The sequence below is a fragment of the Perissodus microlepis genome, chromosome 17, assembly GCF_051167445.1.
Source record: "Perissodus microlepis isolate ML-2025 ecotype Zambia chromosome 17, ASM5116744v1, whole genome shotgun sequence".
Lineage (NCBI taxonomy): Eukaryota > Metazoa > Chordata > Actinopteri > Cichliformes > Cichlidae > Perissodus > Perissodus microlepis.
Window position 1 is genome coordinate 22,500,312 of NC_140477.1, and position 17,579 is coordinate 22,517,890.

General features: G+C 39.4%; 1 protein-coding gene across 1 annotated transcript in view; it reads left to right on the top strand.

Annotated features, from left to right (window-relative positions):
- The window catches only part of LOC146369612 (potassium voltage-gated channel subfamily A member 5), a 43,308-nt gene extending 29,624 nt beyond the window's left edge, over positions 1–13,684 (top strand). The window contains exon 2 of the mRNA XM_084910239.1: positions 6,673–13,684. The gene's annotated coding sequence lies outside the window, so the exon portion shown is untranslated. The remainder of the gene's footprint in view (positions 1–6,672) is intronic.
- Positions 13,685–17,579: the final 3,895 nt, after the last annotated feature.

Below are 17,579 nucleotides of genomic sequence, written 5' to 3' on the forward strand. Positions count from 1 at the left end.
TGAGCCTGTGTGAGATGGGGAGGGAAGTGGTATCAAATCATTTCCTTCATTTCATTTTAAACCTTTCCAGACATAAATCCTCAGAAACAGCAGAGCCTTAACCGACTCGAACCAATCCATGATCATTTCACTGAATTTCAAAGCAAAGCATCAACAAAACAGGACAGGCTGGGTGCCCTGACACCAAAAACCAACCAAAGAAAAACACAACCCACACTCCTCCTAACAGGAGAGAAGCAAATCCTCCAGCTCCTCCTAGTGGAGAATAGTGAGATCGACCAGAGCACCAACAAAGCCCAGATGAAAAGCCTTTTCACCATGTTTTCAAATTTTTCACAACATTTTAAAATTATTGTATTATTGTTTATTTCATTGTGAATAAAACAGCTGCTGATTCAGAAATATTCTGGTTTTTATCAATCATTTAACCCTTTTCTGGAACAGTTTTTATGGGATTATTACAAACAAGATGGTTTGTGGCTAAATCTAAAGACAACAATTGTACCTTTAAGCTGTCCCTCTGATGGACTCATTTCTAATCCTGTCCATCCTGCTCACTCCTCACTCTGAACATCTTCAGCTTGGCCTCCTGTCTTCGTGTTAGTGTGCATAAATTGCTCCGTTAGTCAATATTAAATACAGGATTAAATTGTTGGCACAGTTTCAGTCAGAGGTTTTAAAACACTTGTTCATGTGAGCTAAACGCTCAGTTGCAGGCTACTTTTTGATGTCATGAAGGGCAGATATTAATAATGCCTGGAGCTTTCTTTAGGTGCCTTCCCAGCTTTGACAAATGTCCAGCTAGGGTAAGCACATTTACTCAGGGCCTTCTTGATATGATGTTTTTCTTATTCCCTGGCAGCTGTGTCTGTGGGGATGGTGTTTGCCCTGTGTTGTAGCATCCTGATGACACCCAGTTTGTACCCCAGTGGATAATGAGACTCAAACCTTAAATACTGATCCGTATGCGTAGGTTTACGGTAACAATAAACCTTTAACTTTACCCCATTACTGATTGACATTTCACAGTCTAAGAAGGCTAACCTGCTACTTTTCATATCCTGCATGGTGAACTCAATATGTCGGTCCACCAAGTTAATGTCATCAATAAATTGTGGTACAACCTGAGATTTGATTTTCACCCAGATGTCATCTGCATACCTGAAACAATGACTTAGTAGTGGTGGTCCTGTTACTGAGGTTGGGATCATCCTGCAATCTCTTACGGACTACTGACACTGCTACAGTGACTGGAACACAAGTGAAGAGAGATGTAACATTGTACAAGACCATTGTTTCATCTCCCTCCATAATGACATCTCTTACCTTGTCAACAAAATCCAAGGTGTTCTGGACTTGGTGTTCACAGCTGCCTACCAACGAGTTGAGGATCAAAGCCAGAAACTTTGAGACTTTATAGGTGACCGAGTTGATCATACAGACAACTGGTCTTAAAGGTACATCCTGATTATGTATCTTTGGTAAACCATACAGACTTGGTATAGCTTCCCCTGGACATAGCCTGTGGTATGTGGTCCAGTCAATAGCTTTGTCTTGTTCTAACTGCTTCAGACAACCACTCTCTTCCTGTAACTACTTCCTGGGTCTCATTTCAGGGGCTCATAAGTATTTCTCATGATAGTCTTTCTGGTTTAGCAAAACTGTGCACCTACCCTTGTGTGGCAGAAAGGTGATAATGTTGTCATTACTAAGTGATGTGAGTGCCTTCCTCTCCTTTATGCTCATGTTGGATGCTAAGGGCTCTGCATTGCTTAAAGAGGCCTTTGATGGTCTTTGATCAGTGGTTGTCAATCAATCGTCATGACAATTTGCATATTAATAATCATGAAACTGACCTCAGCCTATTGTTAGTCAGTGGTGCTAGTTTCAGTCATTTTGCAAATGTGCTGTTTATAAGGTTGGAAACCTGCAGTCAGTTTCTCCCACTGAAAATGCTACGTCCAAATGAACAGAATCAACTTTTTGGCAATCATATAAAGGATTATTTTAAACTGTGAATCAAAGATGGTCGCTCATAGTGGACATAAATGCAACCATCTTTGAACAGAGTCCGTGGTTTACGACACCAACTGTCTGCCATCTATAATCCAGTTTTGAGATCCCTTCCCAGACGCCTTAATGCCCACTCACATCCTGGGCCATCTGACCTCAGGAAATCACATGATAGGGGGCGGATAGGTTTCACAATGAGTGCACCCGAAAACTTGGTTGATTGTGACCTACACCCGTCTTCACACCTTGGCTCATGTGATTAGGTAGAGGATCATTAGGGGGTCCATTGTCCCTCTTGGTGGGTTACTCCCACAGAGCTTTAATCTGGGACTCTCCACCATTTGACCCTAGAACTGAAGAAGCTTCTCGGATGAGAGGCGAAACGTCTTCAAGCAACTTAAAGAAGTCCAGACACTTTTCTTTCCAAGCTCCTTAGACCACTTTAAACTTTGTCTCAACCCTCTAACTTTTCACTGAATCCTCTTCCTGCATATTCAGAGCTGAGATCCCGAGGATTACTGGTATTTTAAAGAAACTAAGGATGAAGCTATGAGAAGCGTTCACTCTGAATGGCAGAATGTTGTTATTGTTATGTAACACATGTCTGCAAAGGACAGTGGTCTCAGAGCCTATGTGGTTGAAAGGCCGTCTGCTTTGGTGGGATTCACACTGTGCTGTGGCGTCTCAGCTCTGTGAGTGTGAGGTTAGTGGGATGAGATTAAACTCTCCTTTCAAATCTCAGTTTAGCCTTTTATTTAAACCTGCAGTTTCCTTTCAGAGTGTATTCGTAGTGAAGACTTCACACGCTTCGAGTTCAGGACTGATGTGTTTATGTGGCAGCTGGGTGTGGGGGGGGGGGGGGGGGGGGGTGTTGTCAGTCGTGGTAACACCTCGTGACCCTCTTGGAGAGCATTTGTTGAGGGAAAGTGTAGGAGGAAGGTTTTCCTGCCTGCTGTATTTGGCTGCTGCATATGCTGCAGTGGATTACACTGATCCAACTTAATGCCTCAGACGTGCAATCATAACTACAGGAGCTGCTGAGGGTACAGCTGTGGACGCTCGCAGCACCATCTGCTGCCACCGCTGGTGGATTAACTTCGAGGAAGATGGTGTAAGGTGGGGGTGGAGGCACATGCAGACCCTGAGCTGTCGACCACCCTGCAGAAGCCCTCTTACTCTCAGCTTCTTTCCTATCCACACAAACCCTCACCCTATAATCTGTGGAGTAAAAAATCTGACAAAGTTCCATTTCTCCCTCCCGGTTTAAACATTCATGCACAATCAAGGACACACAGAAGATACAACACAAAGAGGAAACTAGCTCGTCACCAAGCTAACATTGTTAGCTGGCATTAGCTGAAGTTAGTTCATAGATTGCAGACTGTTAGACTTGATGGATAGCATTAAGTACCTGCTACCTGCAAATAATCATGCACATTTAGGCGGTAACTGTAATGGAATACCCCCAGAGGGGCCGATGGCACGATATGGCAGCCTCGCTTCTGTCAGTCTGCCCCAGGGCAGCTGTGGCTACAACCGTAGCTTTCCTCCACCAGTGTGTGAATGTGAGAGTGAATGAATAGTGGCATTGTAAAGCGCTTTGGGTGCCTTGAAAAGCGCTATATAAATCCAATCCATTATTATTATTATTATTATTATTATTATTATTATTTTGAATTTTAAACATATATAACACTGGTACATATATTCCGTAACTCCCCAACGCTGACCATGAAGCAGGTTCAAAATACCCAGGATCTCTTTTCCTTATCTGGATTCACTTAAACTAACTGCTAATCTGAAATCACATGCAGGGGGTTATCAATGTGATAAAACTAACCAGTGTGTATTCATCTATGTGTGTGTGTGTGAATGTGAAAACAGTAAAAGCCCTGAATCTGAAAGAGCTGCTGTATTAATAAAGTTTATTTGAAGCAAGAAGGAAGGTGCCAGTTACCACAGTCTGAGAGTAAAGATAAAGACAAGCAGACTGTGTGCAAATGTGATATAGAGTCCAAATACAAGCAGATGCTGTGATAGATCAGAAGTTGATTCTTGTAGAATAGTAAATATTGTTTGTGGCCAAAACGAAAAATCAGGAATGAAATTTCTCTCAGGATCTAAATTTCTAACTGAAGCTGTTCTGACAAAGTCTTTAAACCCCAGTAAAAAACCTTCAGACCCTCTGACTGTCTGCATTCTGAGCTCTCAGGAATCTTCAGGGATGGTGACCTCATTGTGCAGGAATCTGATTGGTCAGTGATTTCCTGCCTGTTGGTCTCTGATCTGAAGAATAGCCTGCTCTGGAGCAGGTTGGGTCTGCAGGATCAGTTATTGTGATGCTAAATCCTGCATTAAGGTACAGGATAACATATCCACTAGAGATGGCACGATACCACTTTTTTATGTCCGATACCGATACCGATATCATAAATTTGGATATCTGCCGATACCTATATGAATCCGATATAGTGTGTTTTTTAATCAATAAAACAGTTTTTTTAATATCTTGCTGCTTTTTGTATAAGTTAATACTCAAGTTTAAATAAACAACAACACTAAAGCTATTCTGTTATACCTGTATGTAAAAAAAACACACTGCACCCAAAATATTTCATAGTTCAGCAACACTGATCAGTCTAATAAACTTAAACCTACTACATCCTCCCTATTCTGGTATTTTAAAGAGTACTTAGCAGAAATATTAAGCAACCTAACTAATAGGGTTGCAAACTCCCAGCAAAAGAAAATAGGGAACCACCCCCCACCTCATGATGCTTAATCGATGTAATCAAAAAATGCACAGAAATAAATTATTTTTCAAGAATAATTAAATAGATTCAACATCTTTCTTCAACAGAATTGCAGAATTCACAGATGGTATCTTCCCAAAGGAAAAAGTACTATAGCTTACTAGGGTATATTAGAATTAACAGTTACTATATACAGTAATGGACTTCTATACATTTTACATCAGATTAAAACTTTGGGTGTAAGATTCAGATAATTATTAAATAATTAAAAGCTAGATATTTTAAATGAGAATAAGAAAGAAAAGTATGTCTCTGTGCCCCCTTTTCCCTGTTAATGCCCTATCGGCCCCCCTGGCAAAACTTTGCTAGATCCGCCCCTGCACAGTTACCAGCCGTCAGCTACGTAGAAAAGGATCCTGGAGTAGAAAGTAAAATTAAATCAATTCTAACAACAGCTTATCAAGGTTAAACGTGCTGCTGTTGTTCAGCCGCTGGTTTCCTCTTTCTGGTGCAAAGTGGGCCAAAAACAAAGAAGAGAGACGGTCTCGCGACAGAAAAGCCGATCAGCTGATCATTAAGCAGTTTCACGATTGAAGTAGCAGCAAGAGAGAGAGAGAGAGAGAGAGAGGGGCAGTCGCTCCATATATCGGTTGTTAAGCTTAACGCGGGAATGCTTTACAAACATTCAGAGATGAACTTACACACTTGCTTTACTTCTCTCTGGGATAACTTTCTCGGAGATGAAATGTTGGTTTGGTAGCGAAGCTACAAATACACACAGCTGCTCTATCACCTGAGCACACTGCTCCGATGTGCTACGGTTATGAGCTGAGTTACGCCAAGTTTTGTGAGGTGCTTTTTTGATATTTAATGGATCGATTGCATTTTTTATTTCTCTCCGATATCCGATCCAGTAATTTAGGTCAGTATCGGACCAATACCGATACGTAATATCGGATTGGTCCATCTCTAATATCCACATCTGCAGCCAATTTATTATCCCCAATTAACCCAACATGCAGGTCTTTGGACTGTGGACCTGGAGATGACCCACTAAGCTACAGGGAAAACAAGCAAAGTCAAAGAATGAACCCAGCTGGGGTTTGAACCAGCAACCTTCTTCCTGTGAGGGGACAGTGGTGGCAAAATGATAAATTTGATCCTTTAAATTTGACAGTTGTGTCGACTCAGCTCAGTTTGCTACAGCTAATAAAACAAATTTTGCAGTTATACAAAGACCCCGACCCCACCCTCCCAAAAATCTCACCTAAACCTACATATTGCCTGGTCATTGGAAGAACTACAGCTTTTCTTTTGATCTATGAGAAGTACAATCATCTGGTTTATATTGGAGTTTTTCAGGTCCAGTAATGACGGCTGCCTTTCTCCGATCGTCCTGATTAGCACTGAATGTTTGGCCCAAATGTGCAGGTTTCTTTGGGTCACATGATGCCCAAAATGTATGTGTCAAAACACCCATAGAAACAAGCACTTCAACTCTGAATGCATCCAGGAGGATTAGCTTTTTTTCTCTGTAGTTGCCACAGCAGCATCCTAAGTAAGTACCACCTGTTTGGCCCAGATGTGGCCTGGTATCAACAGCTGATTTTGCACAACATTTGGCCTCATTGATGGGTGGATTTAGCTGCATCAACTCAGGCACACAACCTCTTTATATCAGCCAGATATCATGTTTGTTGTGTCACATCTGGCTCATTTGCTATAACTTGGCCAACAGTGCCATAAGCAGCCTGGATTAGGCCCGAATGTGTCTGCTGACTGAGACACAGCAGAGTGTTTATTTTGGCATCAAAGTTCTTTAGTGGAATATGCTTTGTGGATATTTTCTAGTTTTTCTATTCTCCCCACACTAACACATCCCATATTCTTGTTTATGTCTCCACAGAGAGTTTAAGCCCTGCCCTCCAACCATCAGGAGAGTCGATCCGACCACAGGAATCCCCTCCATCAGGAAACGCCAACAACTAAAAACCTGCTGCTGTGCTTTGAAAATCAGCATCATCCACCCTTTTTAGAACTCTGTGCCTTCAACCAAAACTCACCAGTGATACTTCTGAAGCTTTCTTTTGTTTTTTGTTTTTTACTTTTTTTCTTTTTTCAAGCAGGACTCAGAGGACATATCTGCCTGATGAAGGAGGGCCCGGGATCCTGCTGCTGTCTCTCTGAAGAAAAAAAAAACAATAAAACCTGACATGCAACGTTTCAATCATTTTAACATCCCACTGTGTTCTTTTTTTAATCAACCAACTGTGTCAGTGATTTACTTCATATCAGAAGAAATCCCTTGCTGTGCAATATCATCGATATTTACGTGAAGCTGTTATGTGGATGTAGACTTTGGATGAACTTTTTGGTTTATTTTTGTAATGATGTTTTCCTGATTTCTATTTTTCTAAAACGGCGTAAGAGAGATGAGGGGATACAAACAAAAAACAAATTTTAACAAAGACGGGATCTTCACTTGTTGGTAAAAAGGGTGTTTAGTTTTCCTTAAATCCTCCCCTTCCTGCTGTGACCAGGGCCAAAGCCATAGCCTATCTCAGATAACAATGGACGAAGCATTTCAAACGACCAGTGTCCCTAACAGCAAGATGCATTCAGGGTCTCACATTCTCACGTGTCAGCTCATCTTAGCTGTTTGTTTCCTGTTTTTTTCAGGGCCTTGAATCCGAAGTATTTAGTACTCTCTACCTTTGTGTGGCCTGTTTTTCTTGCTGTTATTTTGTACTTCCTCCTACATATCAGTCAAGCAACTTTAAGTGGCATGATTATGTGTGCCTGTAGAGAGAGACATGAATGAGTGTCTTCTTCACAAATTGGACATAAAGTACTGTAAACTTTCAAATATGTCACAGAATAATGGCTGGACAACAAATCCATGAAACAGGGATCTAGTGGTTTAAAAAATGTGGAGTCAATTAGTTAAGTGTCTAAAATACAAATGGTTTTTCTAGAATAACCCTTTATTTGGAAGCATACTCAACAAAACCACCCATTCAAACTGTAATTTTTCTATGAGCTTTATAAAAAATGAAAAAATAAAATAACTTTACCAGCAATTACAGTTTTCAAGGGTTACATGACAGCTTATCGATTATATATTTATTATTTACTATTGTATATTTATTTTTAAAATTACGTAAATGAGTCCTCACGTAGTACCTCTACAGGGCAGCCAAGTCATCTAAGCAAAGGATTGGAGCTGGTAATTCCTATAAAACTGTCCGTCCACACCCTAAACATCTTAGTTAAGTGTGTTCGTCTCCTTTGGATGCTTTATAAATGTGATAAATCTGAAATATCTCTGGATTTCAAGTGAATTTGCAGAACAACGGGAAAACAAGGGTCCTGCTGCTTTTTGGAGACTGAAATGTTGATGTTGTATTAAACTGGCATCCTAAAGGATTCTAAAATGTCATTTTGTCAGATATATCACATAACAGCACACACACCAAAACAACACTTTGTGTGTAAATGACCATCGCCAGAAGCTGTGACAGGGCAGCACAAATTGACATCCAGTTCAATATTTTATCAAGCAAATCTTCATTTTCTGACCTATTTAATTTTATTTTAAAAAGGCTTTCTGTAACATTAAAGTTCCAGAGTGTAAAATATCACCACCAGATGTCAGCAGATTGCAGACTGCAGTCATCTGAGTTCTGTTTTTTTGTGTCTCGCAATTCAAGTACATACCTAGCGACAGTGGCCACTGTAGGACAAACAAATTTTAATCAGCCAAGAGATATCTAAAACATCACATAATGGCTGTAGTTAAAACACTGTAACTAATATATTATATAATAAAATAATATCCAAACTATTTTTAACATGTTTGAATAATATTAACACTTAGCAATAAATCAGAAAATTAAAAAAAATGTTTCACTTAAATATTTTATGTTTTTATCCCTGAGACACCTCAAAGCTTTAGTTGCTGTTCATCTGTAGTGAGTGTACCCAGAAAGCAAAGTCACTCCAGACCAGATCAGCCCTAGATTTTTTTTCCCTATCTTTGTCAGTCCACTGTTTACCTCAGCTGTCAATGCCGGGTGAGAAGCATCCACATCTATTTTGTCTGGAAGAGGCTGAAAAACTTTGTGAAAGAAGTCAGACACGAGTCAATGTGTTAGTGAAGATCACTTCTGTCTGATAACAGTGATAACTGAGGTGACTTGTTGAGTATAACAACAACTCAACTTATATAAATAGTTTCTTTTTAAGATGCTTTGTTGAAGTTAGACTTATATTTTGTGAGACGAACCATTTAAAGCCATCTTTGAAAACCAAAACCTCAAAATTAAGTAAGTAAAATTTTATTTATATAGCACCTTTCAAGACAGAGATCACAAAGTGCTTCATAAAGAAATGCCAGAGCATTTACAACAAAAAAGACCAAAAAAAAGTTAACCAAACACAAAGATTAGTTTTTAGTTGTTTTTTTAAAGAGACTACAGAGACTACAGTGTCCACAGATCTCAAGGTCAAAGGTGGAGAGTTCCAGAGTCTGGGGGCCACAGTGGCAAAAGTTATGTCTCCCTTAGTTCTCAGCCAATGCTACTATATAAGCTAAGATTCAAAGATAACTAAATGTTTTACAGAAAATAAGCTCTGTCTGTAAAGACTACGAGCCAGAAAACTTGAAACTTAACTGGGAAAGCTTTAATAAATCCAATTTTAAACATCATCTATAACACCATCTCCAGTTACTGGATTTAAAGGTGTTCTGTCCCATATAACAATAAGAACTTGTGCCTCTTCTCACTTTAACTTTGATTTGATCCATAAGTCATTCCACAGGCAGAACAGGTCAGCTAACATTGGCCAACCACCACAACAACCACTGAGAGAATAATCAAAATATGAGCACAGATTTTCACTCAGCACTTTTGGAAAGAAGATACTGCAGAGATGTGATATATGGTTTATAAACTCTAAGATTCTATTAGCTTGTTGTATATCAATCCTTACAAATGTGCTGTACAGTGGTTTATAGTTTGCATCTAAAAGATAGATATGAAATCCTGATATGAAGCCTCCAGCTGAGCGTGCTCATGCTTGACCAGAGAGCAGATGTTTACCGGGCTAGAGGTGACAGGAGCTAAAGGGCTGGTTTCAACAGATTTCTGTACAACAGGGCGTCTTTGTTTGAGGTTCTTCCTCGCAGTCTTCATTTTTAAGACCCAGAAGGTTTCTTTATTTTAGTGTGAAGAAGTTTAAATACATACTGAAAATATTCACATTTAATAAAGCATCCATTTATAAAACTGAGGAACCGCCTCAGATGTTTAATAGAAGGAATGTGTCTCTGTGTTTCCACATAAAACTGGTAAAATGTCTTCACAGAAAAATACTGCTGTGATGAATCAAAGAAACTCATCAGCAGGTTCTTATGTTTAACCACCTTAGTTTGGCTTACAGTGGCGGGCCATGAGTGATGTCTTTGTCACTTAGAAGGCTGCACCACTGAGGAGGATCAGTAATGATGATTATTGGTCATTTTTGACAACTTGCAACATGCTGCATACTGGTGCAATGAAAAGTCCCAAACTTACACCACTGTTCTTCACATGTTTTTGCACTCTGTAAAGTTATCCATTGAGCCGTATTTAGGTGTGCTGGATCTGGCTCTCAGGGAACCCATTTGAACTAAATATTTGAAGCTGACACTTCAGTAGAAATCTAGAATATTTCCATTTGAAAAAAGCAGTCTTGAGATTGAACATTATACTCAGGCAGGTTCAATTAAAGGTAAAATAAGGTGTAGACTTTCAAATATTTAAGAAGGACAATGTGGAATAATAAATATGTTTAGAAGTGGAAAGTGGAAAAAAGTAAAAATATATAGGAAAACTATAGCCTGACAATGCAGCAGATAACTTCATGTACCAGTGAAACCCGTCACCAGTGGATAAAAATATCATTTCTTGAAAGATGATGGTTATTAATCTTCTATTGAAGATAAAAGCCTGAAATTACTCAGAAACATCTTCATATTGTATATAAAAGATGGGAATCATAGCTGGTGGTACAGTCCAGGCTATGACACCAGGTTGTGGGTTTGGATCTCTTAGTTGGAGGAGTCAGATCTCTGGGCTAAATGTGGCCCTGTCTGTAACTTGGACACTAATTTGGACCAAGCTGTTATTTCTTTTCTGATTTTTATGTCCAAATGCTAGAAAATTAAGATGAGTTGAAGCTGTAAATTTGATTTTCTGTTGTAAACAAGTTGCCTCCAAGGCTGGAAGTGAAAGCCATCTTTAACATTTTGGTACTTTTGAAATTATTGACTCAGATGAGCTAGGACACAAAATCTGGGTACATGTGTCTGCTTTTATTGTGAAACACTAGAGGAATTCCTTAGTTTTTACAAATAAACAATAACCATGAGTGAACTAGGATGAAGAAACCATGAGAAAAACAGGCCTGTTTGAGATTTTACAGTACTTCCTGTTTTATTGTCTCTGCCCTGCTCTCTGTAGCTGTGAACTGTGCTCCATCAACCCTTGAAGCTGCTAACCCTGTACTGTGTAGATCGGAGATGTCGGAGATGTCCAACCTTACCCTAAAGTCCTACAAGCATCCTGCATTAGCTCTCCTTATACCTCTTTCACACACAAACACACACTGCTCATTATTAGAATCAGTTAGCGATTTATCTTATTCGGTTTGATTCAGTTTGTGCCTCTCAAGGAATTTTTATTCTCTGACTGCCGAACTGAACAATCTTACTTGTGTCACATGATATTCCTGCTTTAATTTACCAAACAGGCGTTGACGAATAGAGGTGGTGCAGACAGTCCTCTATAGGTTTAATCAGATGGTGTACACGTGAGGACTGATAGGCACCTATCAGTAACTTTTGCACATACCTGCTCCAGTTTTGTAAATTTCACTTTATGCTGACATCATAAGTAATCGTTACCTTCAGTAATCATCATTATTTCCATTTAGGATCTGATAATGGTGTTTTATTAGGACCACAGAGATTTTTCTCCGGGAGATCTGATTTCCAGAGATGAAGCTGCATCAATCTTTTATTCACAGTAATTCAAACTATTTTAGCTCCTAAAATTATTACTGTATTTTTCGGACCATAAGGCGCACTGGATTATAAGGCGCATTAAGCGAAACAAAACAGTCAGATAAGTCAAACTTTATGCAACTCATTCTTCTTGCTTCCTCAACTTCCGTACCATTGATTCATTAATGCTGAATCCTTTTGCAGCTGCTCTATTCCCATGTTGTTGCAGTATATTAATGACTAACCTCATATTGTGGATGGATTATCTCAGTTGTTCTCCTGACTGAACTTTGGTCCGTTTACAGCATCCTGCCATGCGATTGCATTTGTCGAAATCATCAGGAACCCTCACGTTAACTTTTATTGAGTGGAAAAAAGTTTGCGTTCATCCTCCAGCTTCACTGATTTTATGTTATGATAACATAACTGTGTTGCTAGCGATCACGTAGCACATCATTATATATATCAGCTAGCCCAACTTCAGTAACCCTACAAAAGTCACTGCTGTTTACTTTTCTGTCTTCATTTATGTTGGAAGTGATAGCAGAGCTGTATGTTTTAATTTGTTTCAGAAATCTCTCAGTCAGAACATGCTATATCATGTTTAGATGGAAACTAGCGAGCTAACTTCCTGCTAACTTCTAACTCCATTAAATTTAATAAATTCTGTCATCATGGATGCCTTAATTGTTACGCCTGGTAAAGCAGCAATGCTGATCATTTTATTAAAGATGAGAGAATTTAGACAGTTTTTTTAAAATCTCAGTGATGCCGCAGTGCTCGTTTGACTTTGGGACCTGAAGCAGATGGAGTTTTGGACCCAGATTACTCTGCAAGGCTCCTGACTACAGTAGCCGTAATGCTCTGGTGCGGCTTCGTAGCTGACCAAAGTCGTAGTAAAACATTTTTTTGACCAATTTTTGAGCACCGCGCACCACATAAAATCAGTTCAAGGCCAGTAAGCACAACCAGAATTCATACATATGGTGCACCGAATTATAAGGCCCACTGTCGATTTTTGTGAAAATTAAATAATCATGCTTTTTATTCACGGTTTTATATGCAAAATGCAACATTTGGTTAAACAACTTATCTCAGCTGCTTTCTTTGAGTATCTTTTTTAATGTGTTCCATGCAGAGATTAAAAAATTACAATCAAATCAAAGCCACCTGAAACATATATTTCACACCACTTCCCATTAACCTGAAAATGCCAGTGTCTGTAAAATCATGAATCAATCTTAAACTAAACTAAATTTAAAGATTTTCCTGCATAAAGCTTTCAGTTTGGGTGATGTTTTGTAACAATAACTTTATGGTTTCATCTGCTTTTTGTTTAAGTTAGAGGTAGCATAAAGACATTTATAGGAATCTTTTTTTTTTTTTTTTAATTTGAATGGCAAGCTTTTTATCTGCACTTGTGATAAAACCCCTCAGAGGCACAAACTGATGCTCGTGGCTCGCACATTTTGCAGCATTTTGGACATTTTCCAACACGTCTGAAAAAGTGACTTTTTGTTGGAAACCTGCAAAGTTTTCTTAGTGCATGACTTTGACTGCATTAGCCCAGCAGTCGTACAAACCTGGGGATGTTGTGTTGTACTGGCAGTAGTGGAATTAGTTTCCGTCTGTGTGAGTGTGAAGCTGCTGCCCTCCATCGAGAACCTTTACTGACACCTCTCCCAAAAACAGCGCTGCCAAACTGGTCTGAATAAGCCAAAAGTTTCTGTGTGTAGAAGTGGTTTAAGTGTTTCACATGTTAGACCTCCACCCATCAATGTTACATCGTGTTTTTAACTAAAAGAATCCTGTTTGTTAAACTGTTGATAATATATGCAGAAGAGTTATGAAATAAACAGAAACTAACTGGAAACTGCTGCTTGGCTGCTTTTCACTGTTCTTCCACTTGGTGGCGCTGTTAATGAATTTTCTGCATTTCAAACAGACTTGCCTGTACAAAAGTCTCTTAATGTAGAGCGGCCACATCACTGTAGTTACTTATTTAATACCATTGCACCGATTCTTTGAAGTTAGTTTTTGGACCCTGCACAGCACACAGAAAGTAATTTAATTTAATTCAGTTCTATTTTATTTATATAGCCTCAAAGTACAACAACAATCAACTCAAGGTGCTTTATGTTGTAAGGTAAAGCCCCTACAATAATACAGAGAAAACTCCAAAAAATACATATATATATATAACACATATATATAAATGCATAATGGGTGAAAAAATGAGTAGAGAAGAGACACTCAGTGCATCATGGAAATCCTTCAGCAGCCTAGACCTATTGCAATCATAACTAAGGGAGGATTCAGGGTCACCTGATCCAGCCCTACCTAATTGCTTTAGCAAAAAGGATAGTTTTAAGCCTAATCTTAAAAGTAGAGATAGTGTCTGTCTTCTCAGTCCAAACTGGAAGATCAATCTACAGAAGAGGGGCTGAAAAGAAGAAGACTCTCCCTCCCATTCTACAGGGTGGGCCATTTATATGGATACACCATAATAAAACGGGAATGGTTGGTGATATTAAAGTCCTGTTTGTGGCACATTAGTATATGTGAGGGGGCAAACTCCTCAAGATGGGTGGTGACCATGGTGGCCATTTAGAAGTCAGCCATCTTGGATACAACTTTTGTTTTTTCAATAGGAAGAGGGTCATGTGACACATCAAACTTATTGGTAATGTCACAAGAAAAACAATGGTGTGCTTGGTTTCAACATAACTTTATTCTTTCATGAGTTATTTACAAGTTTCTGACCACTTATAGAATGTGTTCAATGTGCTGCCCATTGTGTTGGATTGTCAATACAACCCTCTTCTCCCACTTGTCACACACTGATAGCAACACCACAGGAGGAATGCCAGCACAGGCATCCAGTATCCATAGTTTCAGGTGCTGCACATCTCGTATCTTCACACCATAGACAATTGCCTTCAGATGACCCCAAAGATAAAAGTCTAAGGGGGTCAGATTGGGAGACCTTGGGGGCCATTCAACTGGCCCACGACGACCAATCCACTTTCCAGGAAACTGTTCATCTAGGAATGCTCGGACCTGGCACCCATAATGCGGTGGTGCACCATCTTGCTGGAAAAACTCAGGGAACGTGCCAGCTTCAGTGCATAAAGAGGGAAACACATCATCATGTAGCAATTTCAAATATCCAGTGGCCTTGAGGTTTCCCTTGATGAAGAATGGACCCACTATCGTTGTACCCCATATACTAGGGCTGTGCGATATGACCAAAATCTCATATCCCGATATAAGAATTCTATCGTCCCGATAACGATATAAATCACAAAAATGTAACATTTTCTGTAAATTCTGTGAATCTCGGGCAGCTCGACTTGCGGGAAGTGTTTCCAGCTGCGCGTCATGTAGCTGGAGTCGAGTGTTTTAACAGATGCATGAAACTATACATTTTTAGACATAAGTTAGGTAAAGGCCGCCGTTTTCTTTGTGAGTATTTATTACACAGCGTGCTGCGGGGAAAAGCCTGTTCTAACATTTGAGTCTAAGGTTTATTTTTTAGCACCTGGCGGCTCTTTTTTAATTCTCATCCGTAAATAATCTGCTCTTACACGTGATTCAGTTTATTTTGAAAAGTCTCAACAGGATCTTAAGCTTTATTGTGAAAGGTTTATGTGGAACATAAACAAGCGGACACGCGATGGTGTTACCGTCGTTGTTGCTAATGACAACGCATAAAAACAGGCGCTTGTCCGTCCGTAGTGTGGTTATATTAAATATAAGAGAAAGAGAGAACTTTAAGAAATGAATATAGCCACTACAGTGACCATCAAAACGATGAAAAAATATTGCCATAAACAGTTTATTTTGCGACACCATGAAACAAACGATAGCGTAAAATGAAACGATAGACGTTTTTATATCGTCATCTGATATATATCGTTATATTGAACAGCCCTACCATATACCACACCAAACCATCACTTTTGTTGTTCCAACAGTCTTGGAGGGATCCATCCAATGTGGGTTAGTGTCAGACCAATAGCGGTGGTTTTGTTTGTTAACTTCACCATTCACATAAAAGTTTGTCTCATCACTGAACAAAATCTTCTGCGTGAACTGAGGGTCCTGTTCCAATTTTTGTTTTGCCCATTCTGCAAATTCTGTGCGCCGATCTGGGTCATCCTCGTTGAGATGCTGCAGTAGCTGGAGTTTGTAAGGGTGCCATTTGTGAGTAGCTAATATCCGTCGAAGGGATGTTCGACTAACGCCACTCTCCAGTGACATGCGGCGAGTGCTATGCTGTGGGCTCTTGCTGAATGAAGCTAGGACAGCCACTGATGTTTCTTCATTAGTGACAGTTTTCTTGCGTCCACATTTTGGCAAATCCAACACTGAACCAGTTTCACAAAACTTAGCAAGCAGTTTGCTAACTGTAGCATGGGAGATGGGTGGTCTCGTAGGGTGTCTTGCATTGAAATCTGCTGCAATGATCCGGTTACTGCGTTCACCAGATATCAACACAATTTCGATCCGCTCCTCACGTGTTAACCTCTTCGACATGTCAATGGCTGTGAACAAAGAGAAACTTGTAAATAACTCATGAAAGAATAAAGTTACGTTGAAACCAAGCACACCATTGTTTTTCTTGTGACATCACCAATAAGTTTGATGTGTCACATGACCCTCCTCCTATTGAAAAAACAAAAGTTGTATCCAAGATGGCCGACTTCTAAATGGCCACCATGGTCACCACCCATCTTGAGGAGTTTGCCCCCTCACATATACTAATGTGCCACAAACAAGACTTTAATATCACCAACCATTCCCATTTTATTACGGTGTATCCATATAAATGGCCCACCCTGTACAATACTAATTGTTTACCTACTGACAAACATTTCAAGTTCAACTAAATGAAAAAACAATTTGTGGTAAACTTAATATGATTAAAAATAATTAACAACACTTTTTGTAATGATGTTAAAATCAGCCCAACTTTTATTTTCAAACGCAACAAAGTATAACAGCCAACATACTGGACACTGTTGTGCTGCACAACAAACAATTATATTGCCATCTCTGTTATAATCTTACAATGAAACAAAGTCTCAGATTTAATTATTCTGAAACTAAGTTTAGGCCTACCACAAGTTTGTTTTGTACTTACATTACTTATATAATCAAAATAAAATATATTTATTGTTCTGTCACAAGTGCAGTCTCTAATATAAACAACACATTTGTTTTTCATTCCAACACAGGAGCTGGAATGTTGTAATGTTTTAAGGATGGCTTGTTTCCACTTCAGGCATTACTGCCTGAATGACTGTCATGGATTTAGGTGATCCAAATGTAGGTGCAGAATAAAGTCTTTAACTTCCCTTAAGTACAGTGGCAGTGGATGTGGGTTGGAGATGCAATGAGCTCGAACTTGCAGGCAACCATCTTCACTGTCCACACCATCTGTGATGGAGGACTCTTCTCTCCTGGTGTCCTGCAAGCAAACAATCATATTTTTTGGAACACGAACTTAATTGCTTTCTTAAAACATTTTTTTCTGCATTTGGTATAGAACAGACTCAAATTTAGACAATCTCAGGCTCCCTCCCCACCGGAGAGGTGACATTGAATGTCCCACTGTCAGTCTGGATAGCCCTGACCACCACCCAACATACAATATTGTCATGAAAGCATCATTTAAAAAGGGCTATGCAAACATGGCCTATAACTTTCATTCTAATGATCTGCAAAATGATTTGGGCACAAAACAAATTTTGCTGTTCAAAAAC